We start from the raw sequence: 26,772 nt of genomic DNA, 5'->3' as shown, positions 1-26,772 counted from the left end.
TTATTTCAACAGGAAGCTTGGTTATGGCGAAGTTGTCATACAAATCTGGCTTGAAGCCAAGTAACACGGTCTCACCGGCGCCTCCATTGACAAAGCTGGGACTTACTTTAGTCTAAATGGGTTCACGTAACTTGGAACAAAATATGTATGGCTGCGCGTATGCTCATTGTTACAATATATTTATAACAATATAGTATTTGTAAGACAACATATTAGACTTTATAAACAAAAAGTGGATATAAACAGTCGACTTACAAGAAATGGTCATAAATTAGTGACATCTGCATATCGTCTGCGAAAGGTGCAGAAGTCATTTGTGGGATTGAGTATTCGCTTTTATAATATGATTCTAAGGTAATTTTGGACCTACCAATGCATAAGTTTAAAGAATGTGTTAAAACACATTTATTACAGCGAGGTTATTATACAATTGATGAATGTCTTAATGACTGGGTTGCTTGGAAGCATCCGGCTCCTCTTTCATCTCTCACAAGATAGAAAAATGAATTTTAAAATGTAAAACGTAAATTGTTGATATTGGAAAAGAGCAACTGCTGAGTGTCTTGCCGGCTTCTTCTCGGTAGAATCTGAACGAGTGGTAGAGTCACTAGACACAGACAATTGACGTTTCAAAAGTGCTTATATTAGGTCTACTTGAAATAAATGAATTTGAATTTTTTGAATTTTGTTATCATAGTGCACACTCCACCGAGAGCATCTATAATTTATATTAATATTATAAATGCGAAAGAGTGGTTTTTTGTTTTTTACCTAGCTATCTTCGGCTGCATACCGCAATCACTGCATCAATGAATGAAGAATGAATTAATAAAAACACGTTTATTGTACACCACAGAGAAAATTCACAGAGATACATGTACAATAGCACAATAAAGTGGAAGGTACAATTTGGCGGCTATATAGCGATCTCTTCCTGGCAACCAAAGGCATACGAGAAAATGCTAGGTACAACATATAAATAAATAAGTAAAATATTATGATTTAACATAAAATAAACATAAATCATAGTACAATCGATTACATTCGATCTTGGTGTAACAGGTCGAGGATGATAATCATGACTATTTATCCCGGGCAAAATAGCATTGCCCGCTTGTGTCCATAGAATTACATAGAACACTTTTTTTTTACCGGGCCAGAACCTGAGCCCATTCTCGCAGAATTTAAAAAAAACCTATTAAGTACGCATGTGTAAGCCGAAGCAGTGATAGCGCAGAATGAAACCGTTCATAAAGGTTTTTTTAAAGAAAAATAAACTATGCTTTTGTCGCCGGTGACATGTTCACTACGACTTGATTCATATGGATGGAAAGTCCCCAGATACATTTTTCAGGGACACATCCGCTACGTGATGTATTGATGCTGAAATGTGTACTTTTTTGCTGTAAAGCGAGTTTTATACTAGTGCTATAATATAAAAGATTATATATAATATAATAGCCTATGTTATTTTATTGACGGGACAACGTCTAATAATTCGATGGAGCCGGCTGCATGCACGAAAAACCTTGACTCATGCGGCGTTACATCGCTCTGAGGCGTTCCATTTAAGGTCGAGCTATGATTTCAAAAAATTAAAATACAAATGTTAAAGTTATAAATAAAAGTTGTAAAAACAGCTCAACGTACATTCATACTTGTAAAAACTATGTAAATTATAAAAAAAGTTTACACAATTGAATTTGCGAACAAATAAATGTAACTTGATCAATTCAATTGTGATTTTCATTTACCTCCTTCTCTATATCCATACAAAATATATATGAAACAAATTAAATTAAAAGAGCATACAAGAGCAACAAACAAGATGACTTTCCCATTTTTAATATTCACCATCATCATCTTCAGATCAACCCATTACGGGCCGACAATAAAGCACGGGTCTCCCCCTACAATGAGAAGGGGTTAAAGCCGCGTGCGGGTTGGGACCACACACACCGGTGAGAACATTATGGAGAACTCTCAGGCATGCAGGTTTCCTCACGATGTTTTCCTTCACCGTTAATTTTAATTAATTAAAACGAACATAACTTATTAAAGTTAGAGGTGCGTGCTGGGATTCGAACTCGGCCCCCCGATAGTGAATTCGAGCTCCTACCCAATGCGCTATTACCGCTTCTTTTTTAGTATGATTAAGGAAAATTAGAAAACAGTAATAATGTCAACATTAACTTGGGAATTTATACAGAATTTGTTTAGCAATCCCTTTTTTTGTGTTCGGATTGAGGTTTTTTCGGTTATACAACAAGTAAGTACGTAACTGATAAGCATTCAAATTACAAGCCAATTTTAAATGCTGAACAGAAAATATTAAATATCAACCGCAATGAGATAACCACACGTATTAAATTATTAAACTAAAATATTTTAATCATTTTAATGCTTCAACATTTTTGCTGTTCGTTACTTAGTTAACGCGTAAAGTAAGAACATTTAAACAAAGACACACACTTTCGGATTTATGATATTTATAGAATATATTATGCATACTATATTGTTGACTTAACTTTTTGTCGATCTCCGAAATTGCGGTGAGCGCTTTTTCTTCTTATTTGTGATCTTATTTGTGACAGGGACCGGTTTCAGTCCCCGGGCAGTTTATAATAAAAAAAAAATCTTTTGTCTAGTCTAGTCGGAATCTACGGCCGTGGCTAGTTTGGTAATTACCGCCAATCGTCTCGCCATTCAATTTAACTTCCCAGTCAGATTCCACGTCGAAAACGATTTGGGGTATGGTTTCTTATTGTCTTATCACTGTAATGGAATCAATTGAACAAATAAAAAAAACCCGGTCAGATTCTCAATAAAAAATCTAGCTAAGAGCGGTTTAGCTTAGTAGTGGAGCATTGGAAACAAATTTACAATATTTTAATTCTCAAAGAACGCCAACGCTTATGCGGGACAAAACGGTTATAGAATTTAAAAGGGCATTGTGATACTATAACCTTACTTGTGGATTAAAAGTTAAACTGATGACCGAAAATATAAAAAGGTAAAAGTAAAAAACCCAAAAATATAACCCCGCCGCGACAGCTGGCGCTGCCGTGACCAGGATTCGAACCTGGGTTACTACGGCCACAACGTAGGGTCCTAACCACTAGACGATCACGGCTATCGGAGCTGGTGAGAGGTGCGCTGAAAATACCCAATACCTTATAACAAAGCTGTGACGAATTTTAAATTGAGAGCACTTTTTATACCAATTTGATGCGCGATAGCGGTAAAAAACTGATTGAATCATAAAACTGTTGAGACTTCTTTTTTACAAAACATAAAACTGCTCGAACGATTGATGACAGATTTTGGGGACAGTTATTATAGGTAGTTACTTGAACTTGCCGTGAATTCTTTCGCGTGTTTTATTCTGGTATACCTTTTTCCTTTTTGGCGTCGTGGAAAAGCTTTATTGCTACCTCCGACCCTTGGGCGGGACGGAGGTTATGTGGGACTCCCCCCTCTAAAGGGGGTATACCCAAACTAAAAACCACCTCGGCATTTCCCTCTTGTTGGCTTTGTTATACGTATGGGGAACCCGTTGTATACCTCCCTGACGTCTACCAACCACCCTAACCGACTGGGGTGTTGGGGCTCCCGCGCTAGCAAGGAGGGGATCAAGACAGCTTGAACCCAGTGGCGTGCATAGAGGGTATGCACAGGCTATGCAGATAATATAAAATAAAAAAAAACTCAAAAACTTAAGGATAGGCGTTGTAAGAGTTATAAAAAACCTACCCTTAAGTATTTATAACTCGTACTGGAGATCTTCTAAAATTTGTATCATGTGCTGCGGAGCGAGTCACGCACCCGCTCCGCAGCACTATGTTTTAATTTATTCAAATAAAACATACTTTAGTACAATATTTGCTGATTTCTCGAATCTCATACCTAGTTTAACTTAACAATATCACCTTTTAGTGTTGAAGAAATCTTAATACTTAATAGTAGAAAATTGTAATCGCTTATTCCTAATATATAATCGCCATTTACAAGTTGTGATTTTTTAGGTTACATTTTTGTTTTTTTAAGCGTTAAACGTTATCATGGTTTAAAAATAATGCAAAGTAAAGTGTTAAACGCGGTAGGCAGTGTAATTTTTAAAAGGGCTTTCGGATTTTTTACCATAAATTATCACATTTAACCTAATTTAATTTAACATTTTATCTCTTTCATTTGTTTTTCCAAAGGTTTCTTTGATTCTGAATCAAAAAGCGTATTTAAAATTTAAGACTGGGTTGAAAACATTATATTATTTTCATTGGATATAAATGCGTTTAAAAAAAAAAGTTTAAGTTGCTTGGAAATGTCAAAATAACAGATTTTTACTTAACGCATATAAATCATCATCATCACATCAACCCATACCGGCCCACTACAGAACACGGGTCTCCTCCTTATGGATAACGCATATAAATAATAATAACTATATAATATATATATATATATATATATCATGTCTTGTATGATGTTAATGTCATCTTTCATTTATTTGTCTTATAGTTATCCATAAATAATGTAGTTCCATCTGGATAATGTTAGTGGCCTTGCCGTTCTAACAAGTTGTAAATCTAATTATATAACTAATTTTGAAAAGAACTAAATAGGTAGTGATATGTCTTACCGTTTACACCTACACTACACCTAAAAGAGTATCAGTTCAAAGTCCAAGTTTTTCATTTCAAAAATCAAAGTTAGGGATATTAAAACTTTAGATGGTAGGTTTGCTGAAGGGTAATTTTATCCGCATTTATACAGTTTCTGTAACATCTGCCCCTACAAGGACGAAACGGGGTATGGAAGCTTAATTTTTTTGAAGTAAGGGCATTATAATCTACATAGTTTTGAAATAAAATACCTCTGAAAGTGTTTTTAAAGAGCCCTCGTGTTTGTATACGAATAATTTACATTATTAATGATTCACCATTTTCAACCCATTACTGCATTTTACTTCCACGTCTTAGAACCTGTATCGGGCGTGAAAATGCGAAATTTGAAGGAGTGCAACTCTACAACAAGTTACCCAAGGAAGTGAAAAATGCGAAGTCGTTTTCAGTTTTTAAACGCTAACTAAAAAATCGCATACTATCTCAATTGTAATACCGTTTATAGTTACTCTATGGGGACGACTTCGCATATCACAAGCCTACGAAGATTTTGAGAATAGATTTTTTTTAATCTATGTATTGTATACCTAATAAGTAATTGAATTCAATTTCAATTTCTTTATTTGCAGATTGACTTACATAGTTGGTGGGTACAATAGTATAATAGTGATACAAGCGCCATCGATTGGCATGCAAATTTGATTTCTCAAAAACTATGTCCTTACAATGCTCATTAAATTAAATAACTGATCAAGCATTTAATCAAATAATAATAACAATATGCAGCAAATCTATTCATAAATATATGTAAAAGTTCTATAAAATGTCACATAATTATTCTTTACTAGCATTCTTTGATAGATCAATATGATTTCTCTGTAAGTGAATGTAAAATTAACCTTTAAAAGAACTCAATGATTCTTGAACGAAAACCATCTCCTTTCATTTAAACAGATCAACAAAGAGCAACTACTGAGTTTCTTGCCGGCTCTTCTCGGTAGAATCTGCTTTCCGAACCGGTGGTAGAGTCACTGCAAACAGACATACTTGACGTTTCAAAAGTGCATATAAAGTAGGCCTACTTGAAATAAATGAATTTTGAATAAACACTGTGCCGGGCATGCAAGGAACACGTACTAAAAAGAACCGCCCGGTGTTGTCTCATGTGCCTTTAAGTACAGCGAAAATCACTTCCTTCACACCAGAAAACATACGAGTGCATACATATTTTGTATGCAATGAACGTGTCAAAAGTACCATGATCTATACTTGTATAAAAATATATTTGACTTTGACTTTGACTTAGCATGGCGATAGTACTTTGCCGCACGAGTTCTGTCACAAAAAGCTCAATTGCCATTACTGTTTTAGTACGGAATCCTCAAAAGGTATACCGTTGTACGAACAATCACACGGATGGTGACTTTATTGGATGACTAATGGTTGGAATATTTTATAAGTTCACGACCCGTCGCGACGGAATGTTATCATTATTTTCTTTTGCAACCCTCTGTTGTTTTAGGTAAATTGGATGTATCATTAATTATTTGGTTTCAGTCACGATGGGGAGATGTGAAAACACTGGCGAGTGAAATGCTGTAGTTGTTTTAAGAAACATGCTAGTTTTTCGTAACTTATCGTCATCATCATATCAACCCATCACCGGCCCACCATAGAGCACGGGTCTCCCCCACAATGAGAAGGGGTCAGTGGCGTGCACTTCATACATGCGTAAAGGAACTGCATAGCCTACCCTCAGAGCTCATTAGGGTTTTGGAAACAATAGAATCCAACACTGCGATACCAATTCATGACTAAGCAGCAGTAATGTGTGTGTATTTGATAGGTGTAATAGAACATTGCTTCACCTAAACATTTTTTAAAACCCGTACTGTTTTTCTTCGTTGTTTTATATTGTTGCTTTTTTAATGCATACCCTTGTTAAAAACCCTTCGCGCTGAAAGGGGTTAAAGCCGTTATCCACCACGCTGGCCCAGTGCTGATTGGTGGACTTAATACACCTTTGAGAACATTATAGAGAACTCTCAGGCATGCAGGTTTCCTGACAATGTTTTCCTTCACCGTTTAAGCAAGTGATATATTAATTGCTTTTTAATTGCTTGCTAATTAATTGCACATAACTTAGAAAAGTTAGAAGTCCGTGCTGGGATTCGAACGCGGCTTCCCGAAAGTAAAATCGAAATCCTACTTACTAAATTGATAGCCCACTATCACAGCTCCGACTAATAGGGTTTAATATTAACAATTGAAATATGCGGTGAACGAAAACATCGTGAGGAAACCCGTGTCCTGTAGTGGACCAAGGTAAACGGTTAATAATATTGATTATGATGATTTAAAGCTTACAGATGTTACATAAAACATTGTATTCGCAATCTGCGACTGCCTTCTGTGATAAACTGTCTCCTACATACATTACAGGTTAAATCCTAGTATAGGGTCAGAAGTTTTTCACCTACTATATACTGATAAAATTTAATTTTAGATTGTTGTAACAATTGTTTAGATCATTTACCTGATAATTAATGCGTCTCTTTGTAATTGTACTTGTTTCTTTGTGCCCAATACAGTATATAATTATACAATATTTCGACATACCTCCTAGAACCCATGTAACTCCTTTCTTAAACAATCATCACTTGTTAAAAATGGGTTCTAGAAGGAAGTTGCATCTTGCAGGTCTTCTCTATGGCGTAATAAAGCAAGGTAAGCCTTTGTATTTAATAAATAAACTGAATTGGGTTAGTGACGATGAAAGGAAGCTTCGAAGCAGTCGAAACCAGCTTCGCATCCCACTTCATCGTACTGCTGCGTTTAGGGGCTCGTTCACGTACTCCGCCACGAAGTGTTGGAATAATATTCCTCCGCCAATCAAGAACTTTAAAAGTAAGTTTGGATTTAAGAACCAAATTAAACAATATTTATTGGCCAAACAGGTGGAATTCCAAGAACATGTGGCGGAGTCATCTTTTCTCTAGAGACAGTCTGTATACTTTACTATACTTTACTTTACCACTTAATAATTTTATCACTATTATATTACACTGTGTATCTTAATAAGTTTATGATATATGTACGTTTTTATTTTCAAGTTTATATAAATATATGTTACTTTAGTTTATTATTATTATTGTTGTGGATTTATTTAGTTAGTTTTTTTTTTTTTTTAAACTAAGCTTAAAATGTGGTCAGTAGATGGCTACGTATTTCCGTGGTGTTACCTGGTACAAGGTGCCAACTGAAAATCAGCGCTGTATGCTCCCACTGGCGCATGCAGCACAATGCTGAGCTGGCACCTTTTTTCTGGGTTGTGCCACACATAACATATGTGGTGTTGTGAATATTGTAATGTGTGGCGCAATGTAAAAAATAAATGTTTCTTTCTTTCTTTCTTTCTTTCTATATTATTATTATTTTTATGAATAATTTATTTGAAATAAATACAGTTATATAGTTGAAAGTATAAAGATAATTATTTCCTCAGGTGAAATAAAATGTCTAGATAACTAAGTAAAATACTCTTGTGTATTTCCTCGTTAATGAAACTAACGTAACTATTGGATGCCACTTAGAGATTTCTACAAATCCTTTTAAAAATCTACGGAATAGGTATCGTAGCTCGACATAATTAGTTTTCGCAATATAAAGACGATAAAGCACGTGTATTTTAAATTAACTAACGGTTTATTCATGCGAAAACCTATCGTCATTATGTTATATTATCAAAATTAAGCTTAATTTGCTATACTCCGCGAAAAGCAGGAGAATCTGTGTGGTGCAATTTATAATTTCTTCAATCCTTATACCCCACACCAAACAGATCTTCGGCAATATACCCGAATGTTAAGTTAACAATTAACAATTATTCATTGTAAAGTCAACATCTCCTGATGATGCTCCGGTTTCGGAGCGAAACGTGCGTAGAGGGTATATTGCCGAAGATCTGTTTGGTGTGGGGTATAAGGATTGAAGAAATTATAAATTGCACCACACAGATTCTCCTGCTTTTCGCGGAGTATAGCAAATTAAGCTTAATTTTGATAATATATCATGGATTTCCGCAAAGTAACGCCTGCTTCTATCCAATATGTCATTATGTTACACATTGATTTATGTGTAAATTATAACATCAATCTTATGAAACCAATACTTAAAACTGTTTAGTTTGAAAAGAATAAATAAAGTTTAAAGATATAACAATAAAAAAATATTACAAATAAAATTGAAAACAACCAATGACTCTCAGAGCCAACACCTGAATCTTTTATAGATAGCATATTCATTTTCGCAAGCAGATTGTATAAATTATGATTTCCTGTTAACTTAATAAAATGCTAACTTAATAAAAATAAAATAAAATAAATGCTTACGATGAAAACTAAGTTTTATTCACATTAGTTACATGGAAGAGACCACTATGTAGTATGTATCGATAAGGTCAACGAATTGTACAGGTACGCTGGGTTGTAATCGCTTTTCCTTTTTCTATACTTTTTGTGGTATACAGACATTCATTCATTGAAAAACAAAATACAGTAGAACAACACCCTTTTTCAACTACACATAGTTTAATTGAAGCATTTAGGGCGAATTCATTAATTCACGGAAGCGGACGTAGTAGTCTCACTGAACCCCCAATCCCGGCTAGCTTAGTTTTGCATTTGTGGCTCTGCAAGCGTTTCGGATGAATGGGAGGAAATAATCCGCAAACGCGTGTTAAAATCCGCTTTTCGCGCATCGTTCCATTATGACTGTTTTCGTAATTAATTTTATGTAGTAAAAACAACCACGGGAACGGTTTGAACACTCCAAGTTCAAGTAGATGTTTTTTTTATGTCACTAGAAGACAACTGTTTTATACGCTATTTGGTTGCTGTTTTGTTATTGCTAGGTTGTTTTATGATTTTGACGGCCGATTGGCGCAGTGTGCAGCAACCCTGCTTTCTAAGCCCAGGGCCGTGGGTTCGATTCCCACAACTGGAAAATGTTTGTCTGATGAGCATGAATGTTTTTCAGTGTCTGGGTGTTTATATGTATATTCTAAGTATTTATGTATATTATTCATAAAAATATTCATCAGTCGTCTTAGTACCCATAACATAAGGCACTAAGTTTAAAAACTTCAATTAGTTATGAACGAAAATATATACATTTTAAATTAAAAAAAAAAACACCCGACTTTCAATATAGTAAATGTACAATATTCTACTAGTCAAGCCACCCATATTGAGGAATTTGTGGAAAAAATGTAAACGGACACCATGGATTTGAAATTGATCGTGGTGTATACTACTAGTCAACCCATTTGATTTAATACCCATATAGAGAAAGTTGTGAACATAGATAAAAACCCTCCCAACTAATTTATCTTTTAAAAAAACAATATCATAATCGGCTCATCCGATCGGGAGCTACGACGCCACAGACAAACACACACACACACACACACACACACACACAGACACGTAAAAAATTTAATCCGCTATTTGTGACGGCAGCCATTTTGAACCGATTTTCATCATACAAAGATACTCCCGACTAATTCACCTTTCAAACGAAAAAAACAAAATCAAAATTGGCTCATCCGATCGGGAGATACGACGCCGCAGACAGACACGTCAAACTTATAACAAAATATGTTACGGCAATTGTAATGTAGCTATAACCTCGTATTTCGTTCGCAATTATAGTCAAGACTGTCATAAACTACGAGTATGTGGATGTTATCTTAGATATTATGTTCAATGCGCTTTGTCTTCGTGACCCAATTTAAGTTAAGGATATATTGTTACGTTTCGCGGTTACGAGTGCCCGATTTTATTAAAGTCTCTGAAACTTCTATTACCTACTGAGTTATATAAAAGAAACATAACTGAACATTAGGAAACCTATTCATCACAATAGTTATCAACCTATTAATGGCCCACTAACAGTGGCGTGCATAGAGGGTATACACGGGCTATGCAGATGATATAAAATGAAGAAAGTCTCCAGTACGAGTTATAAAAACTTAAGGATAGGCATTGTAAGAGTAATAAAAAGCCTACCCTTGTATTTGTAACTCGTACTGGAGATTTTGTATCATCTGCATACCCTGTGCATACCCTCTATGCACGCCACTGCCCACGCCACTTCCCACTTCAGGAAACGGGTCTCTTCTCAGAATGCTAACGGTTTAAATTCAAATTAAAATCAATAAAATTAATTTCAAGTAGGTAAAATGTAAGCACTTTTGAAACGTCAAGTATAACTGTTTAATTTAGTGATTCCAGCACCGGTTCGGAAGGTAGGTTCTACCGAGAAAAAGCCGGCAAGAAACTCATCAGTTTTTCCACATCATTTTACAATTTAAAAATCAATTGTTCTATCTTGTCTGAGATGAAAGCGGCTTGCTTGTTAGCAACTTTGTCATTATGAAATTCATCAACAGTATAGTAGCCAATTTAAATTTTAATTTATTCGACACAATACATAATGTTACATTTATGATAAAATATTTTAAATAAATCTAATTATATAATGTAACGTAAGTTTGGGCGCAGCCATTTTTTTTTTTTTTTTATTAAATAATTTTGTGAATTTTAAAAACATAAGATATCGTATACTTGGGAAACTGATTTTATTGGGGATGCTCAAAATAAAAAAAAAAACATTTACAGAATACAAGCTTTTCTCTGTGAGGTATTTTTTAAAATATTTTGCTAAGTTCACTGTCATTTTCAGTGTTCCTAATAAAATTTGGCAGATGGTAGTAAATACCTTTATAGACATTGCGTATGGACTTTGCTTGTGGAGTGCTAATTTGGAATAGGGGGCATTTAATTTATTTTTAGTTTTTTTCCCGGAAAAAGCCGTTCTTTTCCTTTCATTTTAGTTTTTTTCCCGGAAAAAGCCGTTCTTTTCCTTTCATTTTGGTGTAATATTGTATATTTTTCTTCACAAATTTGCAGATTTCATAGATATATATAAGGAAGGAAGAGTTACGATGTTTAATTTTTTGAAATAAGGTTGGCATGTGTCTGAGCCTCGCTGTATGAAATGTGTTTTTATACATTCTTTAAACTAATGTTAGGTTTAAGCCGTAGTCCACCGCGCTGGCCAAGTGCGTATTGGTTGACTTCTTGAGAACGTTATTAAAAACTCTCAGGCATGCATCCTCACGATGATTGGTTTTCACCGTTAAAGCAAACGATTAACAAAACAATCAATCAAAAATACTTTATTGCACACAAGAAAAAACTAAAGGAGAAAAGAGTTAAAAGTCATTTAAATGTGTGTAACATAGGCGTCCTTATCACTTAGAGTGATTTCTTCCAGGCAACCATTATGAGGAATTGGCTCACATATGAATCCTTATAGGGTTGCGCAAAACTCTAAGAATATACATACACATTAATAATTACAAAACAGTACATATATAAAATAAATTAAATAAACGGTAAAATAAATAATACTAAAACTATATATAATAACTAGCTGACCAGGGGGATGAAAAATAGTTGTTGTCCGATTCTCAGATGTACCGAAAATTTCATGTGAATCTGTCAAGCTGTTTCGGTGGAGTTTAACTACAAACACCGCGACACGAGAATTTTATACATAAGATGTTAACGGTACAGAAAGTAAATGTGGAATATAATAATCATACTAACACAATATATTTATAACAATATAGTATTTGTAAGACAACATATTAGTCTTTATAAACAAAAAGTGGACATAAACAGTCGACTTACAAGAAATGGTCATAAATTAGTGTCATCTGCATATCGTCTGCGTAAGGTACAGGGATCATTTGTGGGATTGGGTATACGCTTTTATAATATGATTCCTAAGGTGATTTTGGACTTGCCAATGCACAAGTTTAAAGAATTTGTTAAAACACATTTATTACAGCGAGGTTACTATACAATTGATGAATTTTTTAATGACAAGGTTGCTTGGAAGCATCCGGCTCCGCTTTCAGCTCTCACAAGATAGAAAAATGAATGTTAAAATGCAAAATGTAAATTGTTGATGTTGGAAAAGAGCAACTGCTGAGTTTCTTGCCGGCTTCTTCTCGGTAGAATCTACCTTCCGAACCGGTGGTAGAATCACTACAAACAGACAGACTTGACGTTTCAAAAGTGCTTATATTAGGCCTACTTGAATATCATAAATAGTGTTGCCCAAATGCAAGAACAAGACGAGACTTAGCCAGTCTTGGTCTTGGTCTTGCGCCAATACACCTGGTCTTGGTCTTGGTTTTGGTCTTGCGCTCCCAGTCTTGGTCTTGGTCTTGGTCTTGCAGCAAGAGTCTTGCAAGTCTTGCAATTACCTATTAGTCTATTACTATTTATTAAAGTTTACTTTAAATCTTAGAAAAACGTATTAGAATTGGAATATTGTGAGCTTGAATTAACATAGCCATAGTAAAGATCAAGCAGATTAATAAATAACTGAAGATTTGATAAGAAATTCGAAAAATCAACTGACCTATATGTCGTTTTCCATGGAAGTAACTGTTTCTTAATAAACATTTATGATTTATAAGCTTACATTTGCTAAAACATGTAAAAAAACAAATTAATTACAATAACTTGACTGTATTTTAAAGAACAATACTTATCTGTCTAGAAAGAGATTGAACCCTCAACTTATAAGAAATTTAATAAAAGAGTTTTACGATTTATCATTTATTTGAATAAAAAATAAAATACAACACAAATCAACAGCTTTATCATTAGGTTATGATACTTTATATCAATTCTTTTGACCAAGAATTAATACAAAGTAACCATCTGGCTGACTCATCACTTAACCTATTTCTATGTTTTCTAATTACTAATGATGCTTTAGAAAATAACCTCTCAGCAGGTACTGAAGTTGCAGGTATTGAGAGAAAATCACGGGCCATTTTCGATAAAATCGGATACTCTGTCTCATGCGTCCTCCACCAATCTAAAATGTCTTCCGAGCTGGCAGTTCTTGGTTTTCTCAGGTACTCCTCCAACTCGTCTATCACTAAGCCTTGAAGACAAGATCCAGATGACGTCGAGGGACATTCATAGAGTTTATCAAAGTCTATTACGTCTTCATCTTCATCACATACTTTATTGTCTTTTTCTGGTAATTCCAGAGATTTGTTCAGTGAGTGTAGACTTTTATATTCTTCATAAAGTTCATTGAACTTGCGCAGACTTTCTGTTTTAAGTTGCTTCCCCCACATTGTCAGGTCAAAAGTCTGAGCCTTATGCCTTGGGTCTAAAATTAAAGAAGTACAATAAATCCAGTTGCTCTTCTTGTAATGTTTAAGCATTTTGTCTCGAGCTGCTTGGAAAGCTAGAATGAGCCTTTCATCCACTTCAGATCGATTAGGTTTCTCATCTAACTGTTTTACCATGGATTCAATTTTATCTAGCAAGAGATTAAATGATACAATGACTAGCGGTAACGTAACATATTTGTCTCCACCAAGTTTTGTACTTAAAAGTTTAAAGTTTATTAGAAATTTATGTAATTTTTCGAGTACCTGCCATTCATTAGCTGTGATTTGAAAATCATTCAATTCGGTGACAGAACTGCACAATATGTCAATGCCCGCTCTCACTTTTAAACCAAATCTAATCATATCATGTGTGGAATTCCATCTCGTTGGACAGTCAAGAATGGCATTTAGATTTGATGGCACGCCAGCTGCTTCACAAGCAGACTGAAACTTCTTCTTCACTATCTCACTTCTTTTTATTTTACTGGAAATACTGCGTAATATTGTTACAGATGTACGCGAGTCAGCAATATTTGGTGCAGATTCTTCATCTTCCTCATCCTCAGTTTCGTCTGCATAGTCTTCGTACTGCTGATCTTGCGCGTTAGTGTCAGACTCACAGTGTAATGCTAAGGTCTTTAATAAATCTTGTACACCAAGGTTTAAAATGTGAGCAAAGCACCGGAAATGTTGATTGTCTGAATCAAAGTGTGGCGGCAGCTGTTTGCCCAGTTCATACATAAATTTGGTATTTGCAGTTGCGTTGTCGACCGTGATACCTTGTATTTTATCAATTATGCCATATTCCAATAAACATTCATGGAAAATCGTTGCAATATCTTCCCCAGTATGTCGACCGCGTGATGGTATAAAATCAAGAACTACAGATCGATACTTCCATTCGTTGTCTATATAATGAATAGTAACCCCGTAGTAACTCCTACCAGCAATTGACGTCCACCCATCAATGGTAAACGACATTTTAGATGATAATGGTTGAAGTCGTTCCTTGAGATTCAATTGGAGCTCTTCAAATCGCTCTTTGACTTTCCTTCTAAGTGTAGACCTTTTAGGAAACACCATATTAGGGCAAATACGTCGAAAATATACTTGTGTAGCTTCGTCATCGAAAAATGAGAAGGGAAGATATTTTTTCACCACCCAATCAACTGTAGCTGTCGTGATGTTGTCACTGCTGTTTTCCGACTGAAACAAAACAATAAATCTTGTGTTATTATTTAAAACATACTAGGTTTGAGCGTATAAGAGGAGGAGGTTTGTTGTTGTTAAATCGAGAAAATCGTTAAATTGATATTTGTTATATTAAGGTTGCACTGTACTGTAATTTACCAAAATAAAGTACTTAGTTGTTACTGGCCGATTAAATGAAAATATGGGTGTTTATAAAAAATATTTAAGACGATAATTACATACTTAATATGTCGCACCCCTAGATGAAAACACCACTAACTCAAAAATACTTACGTAAGTTAATGGCGTTTTTGAAAGTATCGCATGAATAGCTACGCGGAGTTAAAATTCTTTTAACTGTTAAAAAAATATTCTTACCTGTCCACTTCTTCCAGCGGTTACTAAAAAGCTTGTGATATCTCCACTTAATTTTGGTTTAACAGGAAGAAATATTTCTGATTCCTTTTTGTGGAAAGACATTAGATGTTTCCTTAAGCCTGAAGTGTTTCTGTTTTTCATTTTTATTTCAATCTTTTTATGTTGGCACAATTTACACAAGGCAGTTTGGGATGCATGAATTATTTCGAAAAACTCCTCAAATTTGCTTTTGGGTCTTTTAGATCTGTGACTCAAACTCTCGTTACTCGGACTAGAATAATTTGAATCTTCGTCACTCATATTAAATTGTACACGTGATACGTTTTTAGAAAACAACGAGAATTAGTAAAAACAATTATTAAGTTAGAATCGAAGCACAGCTCAATTGGAAATGACTGGAATTAAAATAATTCCTTCATTTATAGTACGTTTCCTTGCTTTTTACCGCGCCGCCTCGCCACGTGCCGGCTCTATGAAAAGGATGCCGCCGCAAATCGAACGATGCCGCGTGCGGCGTACAAACACACACTAAATATTACCTACTTGTACAGACGCGACCCGTGAATAAAATATATGTAAAGAATTAGTGCCAATCACTATTCTTTACATATAAGTGAATGTTTTGGCGTGCATCTATACTAATATTATAAAGCTGAAGAGTTCGTTTGTATGTTTGATGACAGAAGTTTTAAAATAAATAAATAAATCCTGAACGTCACTATACCTCCAAAGTTACTATTCCTCGTGGACGAAGTCGCGGGCACAGCTAGTAAATACTTACTCTCATCATCTCTCTCAGAGATATTCGAACACTTTTTTGCTATTTTTTCTTGTAAAAACTTAAGAAATATAATGACTAAATGTACAATAATAGTACCTAAGTAATTAGTTTAAAACCATATAAGTAATCAATATTATAATTACTTACTAGAATGAATTATTATGACATCTACTACCTATCCTCACCATTTTATCCTAATCATAATACTACTTGCGTGATCAGTATAATGTATTCATTTTCATTCTAAGCACTCTGAAACTTATTTATTCTTTGGAACACCTGTAGGTACTCTTAAAATTCGAAATTATTTTGCATGAATAGTGTCAAATGTTATGATTTCGGCGCGGCGGCAACGATTGTTTTAGATTTCAAAAGAAGCCGCCGGCGCGTGTATCATAACCATGTACTTCCGAAAAGCGGCAAATTTCTTTGAGAAGTAAGTACAAAACCTTTGATGCCGCATTATCAAAGTGCCGATGGTTAAAACATAACTATGCATGCACTCAGTTTGATTTTAATAGATATTTTTTTATTCGCTATGTTTATGGTATTAGTCGTAATGCGCATAGGTCCAGTTTTTCATATTCTTTGATATAGTTTTTTGCGTCTCATAGAATTCCTAAGCGTACCTACCTACCTATACACCGAACTGTTACACCTAACTACTCCGTGAAATAGCGCTAAGTCCTAGCTGCAAGACGCAAGAGTCTTGCAGGCTATGTCTTGTTCTTGCTCAAGTCTTGCACGGTCAGTCTTGGTCTTGGTCTTGCTAAAAATACGCGGTCTTGTTCTTGGTCTTGGTCTTGCAAAAACGCAAGAACAAGACCAAGACTGCAAGACCAAGACTGAATTTGGGAAACACTAATCATAAATGAATTTTGAATTTAACAGTGATGTTTTAATTGTTTAATTCCTTAAATCTAAAATCATCATCATCAGCCTATTAACATTTCACCTGAGCATATGCCTCTTCTCTCATAACATAGAGGTACTTATACACATACACATAAAAATTATAACAACCGGGACCAACGGCTTAACGGGCTCCCCGAGGCACGAGCTGGACTACATTCTTGCAATGACAATTTTTATTAAATAAAATTCCAATTTCAACAAATCTTGGCCAATCCGGGTATCGAGACCCGTTGGCATTTTTTATTGTATTTTTGACGTGACAACGTCTTATAATTCGATGGAGCCGGCTGCACGCACGAAAAAACATGACGTATGCGGCGTTACCTCGCTCTGAGGCGTTCCATACATCTGTCTCTCTCCTACTTGAGTGAGCGATGCGTCCGCGTGGACAGCTTATATACAATAATACATTTACATGTTTTCGGCAAGGTTGAAGTGCAGTGAAAAGTGAATGTGGTGTCAATTGTTTATAGCAACGATAATATCTATCAAACAAATAAAATTAAAATTGTCTTTTGAGAAATGCAACCATTCCATCAGTATTTTCTTACGACGTTGTCACGTTCAACTATCGTCAGTAAGCCGACTTTACAGACAACCAATTTTTTATTTGGTTTACCAACAGCTTTACATTTCAAAAAAACAATTTAAACTAGCTTATACTGTATGAAGACAAAATGTAAATCTACTTACAGGTAAACACCGCATGCAATAAATAGTGTTAAAGTAGCTTACAACTACACAAACAAGATGGAAGTGTATCCAGTGTAGGAAGGTATAAAATAGGCAATGTATAAAATTTCATTCATGCCATCAAACTATTTGAAAGATGTATCTAGTACTGCTTTTTTATGTTACCATAAAAAGCTAACATTAACTAACTATATAATATTAATAAAAAGTAAATTAAACGAACAAAATCCAGCGGTATGCACTTGGTGCATGCATAAAAGCACTGCCTATCTAAAAATAATTGCATAACTCGTGTGGGAGAACATTTTTCCCATTTTATATCATTGTAGCTTTTACTGTGTAAATTGTGTTTCTAAATGTGTTCGTGGTTCTACTGGAACATAACCATTTTTTTATACTTAGAGTACCAATGAACCCTAAGTCTACTTATACAGTATACTAGTCTCATTTTCATCCAACAATTTTGTTATTTCACATGCATAAAAAGCTTTCACTTTTATTATAATAATATCTAAGTACGTATATTGTTTTCACTAAACCAAATCGCATTATCAAATTGATCAGCGTACACTCTGGCTAAGTCAAGAAACTTAAAAAAAATTGAAAAATTCTTTTCATCTTTATTTTCTTTTCAATTTTCCCTGAAACAATCATTATTGTAAGATAGAAATTTAGTCACTTTGGATTTATTTAATCCTATATATTGCGAGCGCTGGATAAATTGAATTGAGTTTTGCCGAAAATTTTCGTGATGGGATTCTCGTTAGGTTAGGTTACATCTTAGTAAAGGTAAAATCACACCGAACAAAAACTAATTTTATGATGATAACGGGACGGGTAACAACGATCATTTAGCAAATTTACGTGCGTTGTATGTTTGTTATCTTCTTCTTCAAATGCCTCTCCATTACAGAAGGTCAGCAATCAGTTCTTTAAACATTTGGCTAAACGAAAGAGTTCACCCGTCCGCTCTGCTCCGTTTATTTCGTAGTCAGGTCTTCTTATTCCCTCCATCCCCTCTTTTCCTGCAATCTCCTCCATCATTGTGGTTTGTAGCAGTCGGTAGCTATCCTGTCGCAATTTATAATATGTTTTGTATATTTTTATAATTTAAATCACTAGACGCTTTTCTTTGTAGCCAAGGCTACTTTGGGTTTTGTACCAAAGTTAAATTCGGAAATTATAAATTCCCAAGAAGGGAACCAGGGACCTTCATTTAAAAGATCACGAAACTCAGCACTGCGTCAGAGTGGTCATCAAAACGAACTAAAGCGTTATGCAAGTTTCACTTGTGCTTGTTGCGGAATTACAAGTGAAAGTAACTTAAATTTTGCTCAGAGCGATGGTTATATTCGTCAATATAACTACCAGCTCCGACAGCCGTGATCGTCTAGTGGTTAGGACCCTACGTTGTGGCCGTAGTAACCCAGGTTCGAATCCTGGTCACGGCAGCAGCAGCTGTCGCGGCGGAGCTTTATTTTTATTTATTATCAATTCTTTTAAACGTTTTTTTTTTTAAATATTTATCCACCTATACTGATAATAAAACTGATCAGTTTGTTTTTATGTTTGTTTGATCGCGCAAACTACTGGCACAGTTAGATTAGAAAAATCTCTTTAACATTTTAATGGCCTAAGTTTTTGGAGAATTATTAGGCTATATAAAAAAATTCACTTAACGTTTATGTACATAATAGAAAAAACTGCCTTAAAATCTTCGCAGTATATGGAGACAACCAAGTGAGGTCGACAACCGATTGCCTTAACACTGCCTTCTCTGAAGCTAAAACACGAGACCGTCTAAAAAGCGCTGGCTAGATTTCACGAACTTAGTTCTTATTGAATAGAATTAAAAAATAGCATGCTCAAGAACGGGCAGTGAGGCTAGAATATGCTGGAAAGTGAGCCCCACCTAGATGAAAAACGCTTAGTGGAAGAAGAAAAGAAAGTAATGAAAACTTCACCGACACAAAGCGTATGAAATGAATAATGACCAAGTAATAAATAACTTTTACAAGTCACGAACCTTCGCGACAAGATGTTATTATATTAAAAAAGTCCATGCTCTTTTTACTTTCGGCAGTTTTATAACATCGACAAATTTATAAAATTTACATAGATTCGCCACAAAATTTTGAAGTACTCGTAATTATGAGAGGTACTTGCGCGGTATTGCGAAAACGGTGATAGCCCAGTGGTTAGGACTTCTACTTCACTTTCGAAAGGCCGAGTTCGAATCCCAGCACGCATCTCTTACTTTTCTAAGTTATGTGCGTTTTAAGCAATTAACATATGCCTTGCTCCAACGGTGAAGGACAACACCGTGAGAAAACCTGCATGTCTGAGAGTTCTCCATAATGCTCTCAAAGGTGTGTGGAGTCCACCAATCTGCACTGGGCGAGCTTGGTGGACTACGGCCTTAACTGCTTTTCATTGAGGAGACCAGTGCTCTATAGTGGGCTGGTAATGGGTCGATGACATAATATTGTGTATAATTTTATTATATACCAGCGTGCCCAGCCCGCTTCGCCGGGCTAGATTTTGCCTTATTTTATTTAAACAATAAACTTACATCATTAAATTTTTAATTTCAATCTCTTAATATATTCAAAGTCAAAGTCAAAGTCAAAAATATCTTTATTCAAGTAGGCCCACAGGTGGCACTTTTGATGCGTACATAAGAATTACACGGTAGTGAGATGATGGCGATAACCACATTCGTAAACTTAAAACTAAAGCTACGAGGGTTCCAAACGCGTCCCAGTCTAAGAAGAAGCCCACAACAAACTTAGCCGGGTGTTTTTTTTTTTTTTTTGTTATCGCCATCTCACAATGTCATTTTAAATTATTAGAAGAGCAACCTGGTTAGAGCAATAATTTACACCCAAGCTTTTTTATCGTTGACGTAGTCCTTTATACTATAATAGGACTTTTCTATAAGCTTACGTTTAATACAAACTTTGAACTTTTTAAGAGACATCTCCAAGATGTCAATTGGTAGTTTATTGTAAAATTGTATGCAATTTCCTTTAAACGAATTATGAATTTTATGTAACCTAGTATATTGCACTGTAAGTTTATTCTTACTTCTAATGTTTAAATTATTGCAGTCACATTTTTTCTTAAATTTAGAAATGTTTTTATGGACGTACATTAAATTTTCAAATATGTACTGACTATACACTGTCATTATTTTAAAATCTTTAAATTTATCTCTCAATGACTCTCTCGGACCCATTTTGTAGATAGAACGAACAGCCCTCTTCTGCAGCACGAAAATAGTGCTAATATCAGCAGCATTACCCCAAAGTAAAATTCCATATGACATAATGCTGTGAAAGTAACTAAAATATACCAGTCTAGCAGTTTCTACGTCGGTCATATGGCGTATCTTCTTTACCGCATAGGCAGCAGAACTAAGCCTGTTCGATAAATTATTTACATGAGGGCCCCATTGAAGTTTAGAATCTAACGTTATTCCTAGAAAAACTGTCGTATCCTCCAGTTTCAGTTCCTCATTATTAAGTAGTACAGTGGTTTTCACGTGTTTAACATTAGGTAAAGTGAATTTTATACACTTGGTTTTTTTTCCGTTAAGAACCAAATTATTAGCTTCAAACCACTGTACCACTTTAGCGAGAGAGTTGTTTACGTCGTCAAAAGCTAGTTCACGTCGATTTATTTTAAAAGTCAGTGATGTATCATCGGCAAACAGAACTATCCCGTGTTTATCCTTGGCAAGGTAAGGAAGGTCATTAATGTAAATAAGGAACAGAAATGGTCCTAATATAGACCCCTGTGGGACACCTATTTTCATAACTGATCCATTAGACCGTTTTCCATTCACGTCGACTTTCTGAATTCTATCGCGTAGATAGTTACTCATTAAGTCTAGAGCTACACCCTGAATTCCATAGTGGTGTAGTTTCCTAACTAACGTTTCGTGTTGAACACAATCAAACGCCTTAGATAAGTCACAGAACACACCAAGTGCATCACGTGACTCCTCCCAGGCTTCAAATATGTTTTGTATTAGCTCAACACCTGCGTCGATTGTTGAGCGACCCCGTGTGAAACCAAATTGCTTAATATGAAGTAAATTATACTTATGAAAATGGTAAAGTAATTGATTTAAAATGAGTTTTTCAAAGATTTTACTGAAAGTGGGTAGTACGGATACTGGTCTAAAGTTAGTGGGGTCAGAAGTACTACCCGATTTAAACAATGGAACTATTTTACTAAGTTTCATTAAGTCAGGAAACACACCACAATCTATACAATTATTAAATATTAAGGCTAAGTCGGGTGCAACAATATCAATTAATGATTTGACAACGTTTACGGAAATGCCCCACAGATCATTTGTTTTTTATTAATTAATAATTTAAAGGCTTTAATAACGTCAGAGCCACTAACATGCGTGAATTTAAAAGAATGGTTACACTCAGGCACATTTTCCTTTAATAGAGAGAGAGCCATATCTGGTGAAGAGTTTAATGATTCTGTTGTGGAGACGGGAATGTTGGTAAAGAAGGTTTCAAAAGCAGTAGCCACCTCGAAATCTGTTGTTAAGGCTTTATTATCTACATTAAGTTTAAAGTTAATATTTCGTGGTGTTACTCTTCCCGTCTCCTCATTAATTATGTTCCAAGTAGTTTTGATTGCATTGCTGCTATTTTTAATTTTATTTTTGATGTATCGCGTCTTTTCTAAGTGGCAAGCGCGTTTAAAATTCTTGGAAAACAATTTAACATAATCCCCAAACTTATCACCAGTGTTAAATTGACGTTCAGCATACAATTCGTACAGCTTTTGCCTATTTTTATGAAGTTCAACTGTCGCCCACTCACTAAAATTTAATGTATCAGTAATCACAACCGACTTACTAGTAAATATAGAATGAAATAGTCTATTAAAGGTATTGAAAAAGGAGCTGTACATTGCATTTGGAGTCGCCCCTGAGGGTAGGAATGGGAGGTCATTTACTAGGCTATATCTCATTTTCTCTATGCGGTTGGATGTTACAGGAACAAATGTTATTTTACGTTTAGAAACATTTTTCTTCACATTTTCAAATTGAATAATTTGACCACAATGATCAGAGTCTAATTTACTAATAATATTTTTGCTTATAGGAATTATATTTGTAAAGATGTTATCCAAACAGGTGGCGCTAGTAGCAGTTATTCTTGTGGGCTCCATGAACATATTTGATAGATTGTAAGTTTTAAATAAATTCAATAACTTTATACTTAAAGAGTTATTTTCTAAAATGTTTACATTAAAATCTCCGCATATTATTAACTTTTTATTACACTTTGATATTTTAAATAACACTTCATCCATTACCTTTTCAAAAAGTTCAAAGTTTGACAAGGGTGGCCTATAAACAGTAACAATTATAAATTGCTCTAGTTCAACCGAGGCTAGCTCTATTGTCCGTTCAACAGAAAGGCTAACAATATCGTTTCTGTTTTTAAATTTTAAATTTTTATTTAATAAAATTAAAGAGCCTCCATGAATCGCTGTAACCCTGGTGAACGAACTACCAACCTGGTGGTTACCAAAATTAAACAAATATTCATGGGTTTTCAACCAGTGCTCAGTTATACATAAAATGCTAATGTTAAAATCATTTAAAAATAATTCAATCTCTAAGTCTTTTCCTCTAATACATTGAATATTTTGGTGAACCAAGTTGATATAATTAGAATTAGATTTTTTATTATATTTTTGGTTTAATAGTACATTGTGCGACCCCTTACTATAATTTTTTTCATATATGCCTGAGGGAGACTCAGTTGTCTGCTTTTCTAAGCAAGAGAAAGCCTCTGTTGTCTCCTTAACTAGTTTAAACTAAAATGACTTGGAATAATTTCCAAGGTTTTCATGTCAAAACTATTACACTGCTCAATAAAAGCAGCTGGTTTAGCCAAGTTCTTGGCTGTTATGGTAAAAAAATACGATAGCGAAACAGCTATCTGTTGTTTAAAATAGTGTGATAGGTAATATCTATCTCAGTACAAATTATAAGTAGGATTAGCACATTTGCTAAAGTCTATAACAGGAAATTTCTTATTATATGTACATAAATTGTACAAAGTCATATTTAAATTATACCTAATAGTATTTTCTTGGTGTGGCAAGTTATGAAAATAAGGAAATGTGTATAATACAATACTATTTACATTTAATGTATTTAAAGAATCAATAAGTTTAATCAGCTCAGGTTTGTTAACATTCCCTCTATTTCCCATTATGATAATTAAATTAGTTTTACAGTCAAACATATTCCTATTTCTACAAATTGCAGCTACAATAGCTTTTAAATTTGAGTTGGGTAAACAGTAGTTCAAAACTGTGTGTCCATTCAACTGAGAGTTAAGATATAAGCCCATGTTACATCCAATTTCATCGCTGTACATAATTGTTTTTATTGAACTGCTACTATGAGCATTTGCTTCAATAAAGGAATTATTATTAATATTTATGTTTTGTGATTTTGAGTTACTTAACCTGACACACACCTTTCTCACATTAGAGGGTGATGACACTGATGACACAAACTGGGGATGACTGCCTATACTATCAAAACTATGGGTAGATAGTGAAGTTAATTTACCACTGGGTTGTTCTGTCTTATGCCATTCATCTGAAGTCTGTGTGTACTCAGATATCATTTGCCTTTGATACATATCAAACTTTACTGCCAGTGTACGTAAAGAAGTCTGCAATCTGGCTATTTGTGCTTCTAGGATTTGTGTGTCAGATTCATAACTTAATCTATTACTTTCTAACTGTGAACTATACATTTTAATTTCATTCAATAATTCTAAACGTTCTTTCTTTGGTTTCAGAGATTTAACAGAATTTTTATGTACTTTTAACAGTTTCTGTGTTTTTTTAATATATCGGTTAACTTTGATATACTTTTTTAGTTTCCTACTGCTGCAGGGATTGACTACTGTATCTGATTTGACTATCAATAAATTAGAGAAGTTGGTATTAGCAGTAGACATGTCAGCAGCAGCAGTAACCAACTGTGGGGCCCTATCAACTAATTCTTCATATAGGCTTTGAGTGTGTATTGCTGTTGTGTTATGGGCTGCATCTTCCAGTTCGGTGATCTGGTGGTGGGCATCACTTAGCTCCCGCTGCAGGGTAGTAATCTGGCTCAGAGCCTCCTCATACTCAGCACTCATCAAACCTATTTACTAATAACTGAAGTCTATCCCGCTCTTCTACAATGTCTACATACTTTATGTGCAAATCCGATAGTTCTAATTTTAGTCTATTATTATTCCCAAGGACTTCTAATAATTCCTTTTCGTTTTCGTCTCTTTCATTATTCAATTGGGTGCATAGCTCCTTGCTTGCCTTTAATTCTTTCAGGGCCAATTGTAATTTGGATTGCTCCTGGCGCGCTAAGGCTCTGCGGGTCATCATTTTGTAATTAATTAATTAATGAAACAAGGAGTAATCACCCAAAGAATGCGAAATGACAGGTAGGTTTCGGTATTGCAGTGTATTGTTATAACAATTGCAGCGTTACACTTGGATAACGGGCAATTGCATATACACGTATGTGTTTTTTATGCGCTAAATAGTTGTTTCAAAGCCAAAACAGCTACTAGCACTCTTTAAAAACACCAAAACAGAAGTTTAAAATTCAAGTTTTACTAACCTAACTGTCACTTTGTTTACATCGACGAAAACTTTTCTTACGCACTTTTAACACTTAAACTATTAATATATACTACTATTTATTATATAAATTAGGCGATTAAATTGGATTTGGGCACTAAAAACACACAAAATAAATTAAAATAAAGTACAGAGATCTTTGAACAGCTGTTATAGGCGGTGTTGCCACACCAAATCTATCATTTGTGGGATTGGGTATACGCTTTTATAATATGATTCCTAAGGTGATTTTGGACTTGCCAATGCACAAGTTTAAAGAATTTGTTAAAACACATTTATTACAGCGAGGTTACTATACAATTGATGAATTTTTTAATGACAAGGTTGCTTGGAAGCATCCGGCTCCGCTTTCAGCTCTCACAAGATAGAAAAATGAATGTTAAAATGCAAAATGTAAATTGTTGATGTTGGAAAAGAGCAACTGCTGAGTTTCTTGCCGGCTTCTTCTCGGTAGAATCTACCTTCCGAACCGGTGGTAGAATCACTACAAACAGACAGACTTGACGTTTCAAAAGTGCTTATATTAGGCCTACTTGAATATCATAAATAGTGTTGCCCAAATGCAAGAACAAGACGAGACTTAGCCAGTCTTGGTCTTGGTCTTGCGCCAATACACCTGGTCTTGGTCTTGGTTTTGGTCTTGCGCTCCCAGTCTTGGTCTTGGTCTTGGTCTTGCAGCAAGAGTCTTGCAAGTCTTGCAATTACCTATTAGTCTATTACTATTTATTAAAGTTTACTTTAAATCTTAGAAAAACGTATTAGAATTGGAACATTGTGAGCTTGAATTAACATAGCCATAGTAAAGATCAAGCAGATTAATAAATAACTGAAGATTTGATAAGAAATTCGAAAAATCAACTGACCTATATGTCGTTTTCCATGGAAGTAACTGTTTCTTAATAAACATTTATGATTTATAAGCTTACATTTGCTAAAACATGTAAAAAAACAAATTAATTACAATAACTTGACTGTATTTTAAAGAACAATACTTATATGTCTAGAAAGAGATTGAACCCTCAACTTATAAGAAATTTAATAAAAGAGTTTTACGATTTATCATTTATTTGAATAAAAAATAAAATACAACACAAATCAACAGCTTTATCATTAGGTTATGATACTTTATATCAATTCTTTTGACCAAGAATTAATACAAAGTAACCATCTGGCTGACTCATCACTTAACCTATTTCTATGTTTTCTAATTACTAATGATG

General features: G+C 34.6%; 2 non-coding genes across 2 annotated transcripts; one reads left to right on the top strand and one right to left on the bottom strand.

Annotated features, from left to right (window-relative positions):
• Positions 1-3,061: 3,061 nt before the first annotated feature.
• Positions 3,062-3,133, bottom strand: Trnah-gug. The gene has a single exon. It is a non-coding gene; the product is annotated as a tRNA-His (tRNA).
• Positions 3,134-19,227: 16,094 nt separating this feature from the next.
• Trnah-gug lies at positions 19,228-19,299 on the top strand. The gene has a single exon. It is a non-coding gene; the product is annotated as a tRNA-His (tRNA).
• The last annotated feature ends 7,473 nt before the right edge of the window (positions 19,300-26,772 follow it).

The sequence above is a fragment of the Pararge aegeria genome, chromosome 2, assembly GCF_905163445.1.
Source record: "Pararge aegeria chromosome 2, ilParAegt1.1, whole genome shotgun sequence".
Lineage (NCBI taxonomy): Eukaryota > Metazoa > Arthropoda > Insecta > Lepidoptera > Nymphalidae > Pararge > Pararge aegeria.
The sequence above is the reverse complement of the archived record's forward strand: the minus strand, read 5'-3'. Positions and strand labels throughout refer to the sequence as shown.